Source organism: Ambystoma mexicanum, chromosome 5p (genome assembly GCF_040938575.1).
Source record: "Ambystoma mexicanum isolate Mex_15411 chromosome 5p, UKY_AmexF1_1, whole genome shotgun sequence".
Lineage (NCBI taxonomy): Eukaryota > Metazoa > Chordata > Amphibia > Caudata > Ambystomatidae > Ambystoma > Ambystoma mexicanum.
Window position 1 is genome coordinate 295932677 of NC_090930.1, and position 6000 is coordinate 295938676.

Genomic DNA, 6000 nt, shown 5'->3' on the forward strand with positions numbered 1-6000 from the left:
CGAAATGTGCTCAGGAACTATGCACATTCATGACGGTTCCACGGTCAGCAGAAATGCCACAAAGAGATGTGCCTGGGGTTTTCCAATGTGAAATCCACAGTTCTGTGGGCATATCATTGCCAACCCCTCAGATTCAGGAACTATGCAGATTCAGCAAAGCACACGCACTGGCAAAGCAAACAGTTTTGGCTCTGGTGTGGGAATGGGATAGTCATTTATCTGGCACTGCCATACTACTTGTCCATAACATTTGCATTTGTATTTATTAAATTTTATATAGCGCCTTAAGCCAAAGCACTTTACATGAAACAACAGAGAATACATTACAAACAAAATCATTACAATGGCAAAATCTGAAGAAAAAAAATGTGATTACCTGGGCAAATAATAGCAATTCCTGGCAAATACCTATTTAATACATATACATAAGCCAAAACTGTGGGCTTTGCCAATGCTTGTTGTTCACAGGAATTCAATGCAAAGGACATATATAAATCAAGTGGATGAGGGAACACTTGGTTAGTCCAGTAGTCGATTTACAGCTTCAAATAAGCCATTAGCTCCCAGCACATTACGCACAAATATCACAGCTACACCAAAGTTTGTTGTTACTGCTTGATAGAGCTAGCTCAAAGAGATCACAGGAGAACCACGGTTTTGGGCAAGTAGGGGCAGGTAGTGGGTGGAAATTGCCATAGGGACCAGCATGGACTGCAAGTGGGTCCGTGAATAACTAAACAAATCCCACAAGTTCTGCGTCCCTCTTCACGTCGTCTCCCTCTTCTGTTCTCCAGCACAAGACTTTTGGCTTATAGTTGGCCCTCTAGGGCCACCTAATAACAAAACTAAAAATGTGAATAGGGGCAACATATGTCCCCCTACCCAGATTCAGAGAATGAGGCTGATTGCCTCTAACACTGCTTGTGTTCTCTCATTACTGTGTCTTCCGTGAGACGATCCTAGGCCTGCGTTTCTGAATTCTGTTGTCGAGTCTTCTCCTGAAACTATTGTTGAAAGAGATGTTCGTGCATCACCCATATTGCATGGATTATTCCCGTTCAAAGACATGATCGGTTCAGTTTCATCTGCTCACTCAGCTGCTGCTGCTTTCCTGATAGCCGGAATATGATGGTTGCTCATTTGGGAGAATGCCCAGAGGCCTGTCATCAACATCAAAAGCACAGTTAGATGCAGTGTTGCCAGGAATCCCTGTGGCCATTTCAGCCACAGTGCTCCAAGAAGCTGGACTGCACCACAGTTTTAAATAGACCCGGTTTAACAGAAAGTAGTAAGACTGATCAACTTTCAGAGAGAAATAACGCAATTCCTCAACTCTGTTTAAAGCTACAGATACCATCAATAATGCTGATTGGCCAAGTACTGTAGCCAATGAGGAGATGCCTCTGAGCAGTTTTGATTTGCACCTGCTCCCTTACGCTTGATTCTCACACCCTACCACTAGAGCAAATCTGGAGATGCCTGGAACCGCTTTGAGATGTTTGTGTGCAAATGTGATTTACAGGGCTTTGCTCCAGGACTGCTCAGACATCCTCCCGGGATCTCCAGGTTTGCTCCAGTTTAAGCTTTGATAATCAGCTGTAAGGGAGAAGGTGCAACCCTGAGATGCTCATCGGCGTCTCCTGATGGGCTCCAGTGCAAACCGTGTCGATTCAGGACCCTCATCTCGTAGATTCAGGGCCAAAACCTTGACCATCATTACATCTCTTTCACCATTGACAGCATCTCGATCCTTGTCTCCCCATCAGTAAAGACCATGGGAGGTCACCTTGATGCATCGCTCTCCCTAACTCGCAATGTGAATGCCGTCGCGTCTTCTGCTGCACACACCACGAAAATCATCAATGCCTGCAGGCCGCTCCATTCCGCCGATAGGTGCCTCACTATGGCCCGCACTGTCCTCAGATCGAGATTATACTATTGCAACGTTCTCTTCGTAGGCACTTCAAAGCGAAACAAGCACAAAATGCAGGTCATCTAGAAAAATGCACTTAACGTGCCATGGCGTGAGAAGAGCCGCTCACTGGCTACCGATACGAGAACACATTTGGCCTCATTACGACCCAGGCGGAGGACCATGGTGCTATTAGCACCATGGTCCATGCCGGTGTCCGCCATGGCGGAATGGGGAATTACCACCCCATTCCGAGGTTGGCGGGGCGGTAATTCCCCATGCCGCATAGGGCTTAATGGGAATGGGGAAGGCGCTAAGTACGGTGCCGCAAATTGCGGCACTGTACTTAGCACCAAGGTCCCTTTGCGGGTCCCTACTTTAACGGCTGGTAAAACCAGCCGTAAGGTCGGATCCCGCAAAGGGACCTCGTAATTAGACGCTAATAGGTTAACGGCGCCGCAGCCTTCTACGGCGCTGTTAACCCATTAGCGCCTGGGTCGTAATGAGGCCCATTACATTTAAAACGCTATCAATCACCCAAAAGGGCCTCTCAAACTCTGCCCCTCCCTCCCTCACTCATAAACTCACAAAAGTAGAATCAATGAGACCTCGCAGATCTGCCTATGCCAACCGCCTCATCACTCCACGATTTAGACAGGCCAGAGCAGGCGGCTCCAGCTTCCCTGTCCTCGCAGCGAAACATTAAAACTCACTATCTCCGGTCCTGAGACCTGAAGAATCCTATTGGGCAAAAACATGGCTCTTTACTGAGGGACTTCCCGAATAACCATTCTCCGGACTCCCCCACTTTGCTACCTTACCTGTCTGCTGTTTGATGGTCACACTGTCAATGTCTATAGTAACGCAACTAGCGCCTAAATGGGCTTCGAGCGCTGATATAAATGTAAAAATAAAATAGATAAAAATACAAATAGCAATCAGCCCTGGTCACATTTTGATGACAAAGCTTGGTGCAGGCTGCTAATATCTCACACTATAACAATACAATGGTGTGCCACCTATTGGAACCAAAGGCTGCTCTGGGCGTCAAAGATCAACATATTAATACGTAGAATGCAAGAATCAAATTCCTGAGTCATTTCTCAACTGCACCAATATTTTACACATGGGCCAAAAATATGGTGCTTTCAGCTGCAAATTCCTACCGCTATTGGCTTATATTCTTTTGCAAGATTTCCTGACATTCACTTTAGAAAGGTCTTTATGTATCCAGGACTTCTACAGTACATTATGGTGACATTTAGTGACATTTCTAATTCTATGCACCACGGGCGCCTGGGGAATGTTTACAGAAAGCTTCTGTGCAACTGAGAATATTTTTCGAACAATATACTGTATTTTTGGCCTTTTTCCAAAGTCGTTTTGACATTGTCCTCCGCACTTTGAAACCATTTCGGTGAGAGTAATACACCTCAGCATTCGCAATGCACTCCAGCACCACACTCCCCTGAGCACCTTTGCTGTGCCCCATTCCATTTCTTACCGCTGTCGTTTTAGGCACTTCCATCATCACTACAATGTGTGAACACCACAAATACCGAAAATTAAAACTTGAGTTGGGTGCCGCAAGAAAGGTTTTTTAGAAAGCAGGGATGTGGTAAGCTGAAACGACGGCCATCTTTTCTTCCAAGCCACCTTTGTTGAGAATGGAAGACATAGAAAAAATACTGAGAAACAGCCAGCTCCAAATTTATTGTTTTCAGAATTTTCCGAAGTTTGATATATTTATATCTGCTTAAGTGTCATGTGTTATGGTGCGTGTTTGTTATTTCCTTCTTAGTTCAAAAGATTGTAAGGAATCTCTGCCACATGTGAATGTTTTACACCTCAGATCATGAGAATTGGTCATGCACTCTCTGTGTTGGGTTTAACAGCATTTCAATTGTTTATTCTTTAGTGTGGAAAAACAAGGTGTTGTCTGTTTAGCTAATGGACTTAAACAAGTGTGCCAAAATCAGCATTATTTGAATATAAACGTCCTTTATCTGTAATTCTTATTTTGCATTAAAAAAGACAACACTGAAGAACCATAACAGTGTTATTGCATTGCTAAAACTGGTTCCCTTACTGTGTATGTAATTGTATATTTTTGCAGAATAATAAAAATGTATACTTATGTGATAAAATACGCCTGTTGTGGTCAGTGTATTGGTTTATGGTGGTGTGCAGTCATAATGTCGAAAAAATAATGTTGAATTACAAAAAAGTCGAAAACGTAATGTTGAACATTTTTTTTTTAATGCTTTTTTTAAAATTTATGTTTTTTTTGGGTTCCGCATGTAAAATAAAGGTAACAAAGGGGGTTTTGGGGGGAACCCCCCATTTCGAATAAAAAACGTAGTAAAAAAGACATTCGAATTTTTTTTTTCAACATTATTTTTTCGACTTTATGACTTTCGACATTATTTAATTCGACTTTATGACTATAAACCGTTTATGGTAATGAACGAAATCACTCACAGCTACACCTCTGCCACTTACAGAGCCTCATAAAACTGCAGATGCAGTGTTTCTTGCTGAAAGTGCACTACAATATACATACAAGGGGGTCTCATGTTATCACTTGCAATCAGTGAGCCACTTTGCTTTCAGCCAACAGGACTGTTTCTGCTGAAAGTGTGTTTAGAGTATGAACACAATAAGTGTGCTACGTTGTATCTAGAACTTGAGAAATATTGTTTTGTGAACATGTGCCTCATTGCGGCTTCTGCTAAGGTTCTCTGTACATCAATTGGGCCTGCACTCCCCCTTCCTCTGACACAGCGCTCTGAAGTGGATATAAGAAGTGTGTGGAGCTATAAAATACCAGTACCTTAGGATGCAGAATTAATTACACGATTGGGGAAGGTCATGTACTGGGGATAAATGCTAATGATTGGGGAAAAAGATCCCAAGACAATGGAAAGAGAAGAGAAATTCACAAATTGTTGACAGGCTCAAAGACATGTTCTGATTGGTTGCTCTAGAGCAGGAGGAAAGGATAACCAATTCAATAGCTTTGGGGGAAGTACACGGAAGCATACACATAACCATATACCGCCCTGATTCACCACCTCAATGTAAGGGGTTCTGAAATGGCATTTCACACAACCAGCTCACTTGAAAGTTAAATGATTGCTTCTGCTTGCACACTTATTTCTCAATATCACAGTATTTGTGTTGTTCTGTCTGTCTGGTATTCTGTTAAATATGTAAAACCTGTTAAGCGGCTTCACTTCAACACTACAGCTAAGTCAATGCCTAGTCTGGGATGCTGAGGGAAACCCTTATTGATATATTTTTAGGTCCAGTTCATGTACTCTGGATGACAACCCTTATATAACACCCCTCTCTTAGAATCCCCCTGACCCCACTGAGCCAAGAACTAGGTTTGTTTTGCAAATTAAAAGGTTTATTTGAAAAATTAAACAATATATATATATATATCACACTTTTATAATAAATTAATATCTGATAGTACACTGAGACATATGATGTGGATCCACAATGGGTAATGTTACAGTGGTACACTTGATTACTTAGGAGTAGTATAGAGGATGAGGTAGCTGAAAATGCTTGATGGTTTCAAGGAAATGCAAGGTGGAATAAAATGCAGTACAGCAAATAAACTTGATATGATTTCAACCAACAACAATGTAATCACTTTTTCTCTGGCAATTCACCCCCCCCCCTAAGCAATGTAAGAAATGGAAGGAGATGGAAAGAGGAGCACACAGCTCTCAGGAATGCAACCAAATACAATACGAAATTCAGTTCCCCCCAGCAAGCTTAGAGGAAACAGGTAGAAGTTTGAAACACAGGCCCAAAATGCTTTTAAATGTGATGGCAATGGATGGGAAAATGTGCTAACTGATTTTAATTCCCTCTAGAGATTCAGGGTGAGTGAGAAATGCTTGTTGGTATTAGTTCAGGCTCACTTTAGCAATGCTCTATGAGTTATTACCAGGTTGAAAACGGATTTTAACAAAGGAATGAATGGAGCTGCTATTTTGACAAGTGGAGAAATTGAGCCAAATCGCAAATCGCTGTAAATTTCGCGAGTGCATAAATCGCGATTGCGGAAGAAG

At 42.4% G+C, this 6000-nt stretch overlaps 1 protein-coding gene across 4 annotated transcripts in view; it reads left to right on the plus strand.

The window, feature by feature from the left end:
- Positions 1-4059, plus strand: part of NRK (Nik related kinase) — a 1461188-nt gene extending 1457129 nt beyond the window's left edge. For all 4 annotated transcript variants that reach the window (XM_069612728.1, XM_069612727.1, XM_069612725.1 and 1 more), the window contains one exon: positions 1-4059. This exon is cut by the window's left edge and continues 25474 nt beyond it. The gene's annotated coding sequence lies outside the window, so the exon portion shown is untranslated.
- Positions 4060-6000: the final 1941 nt, after the last annotated feature.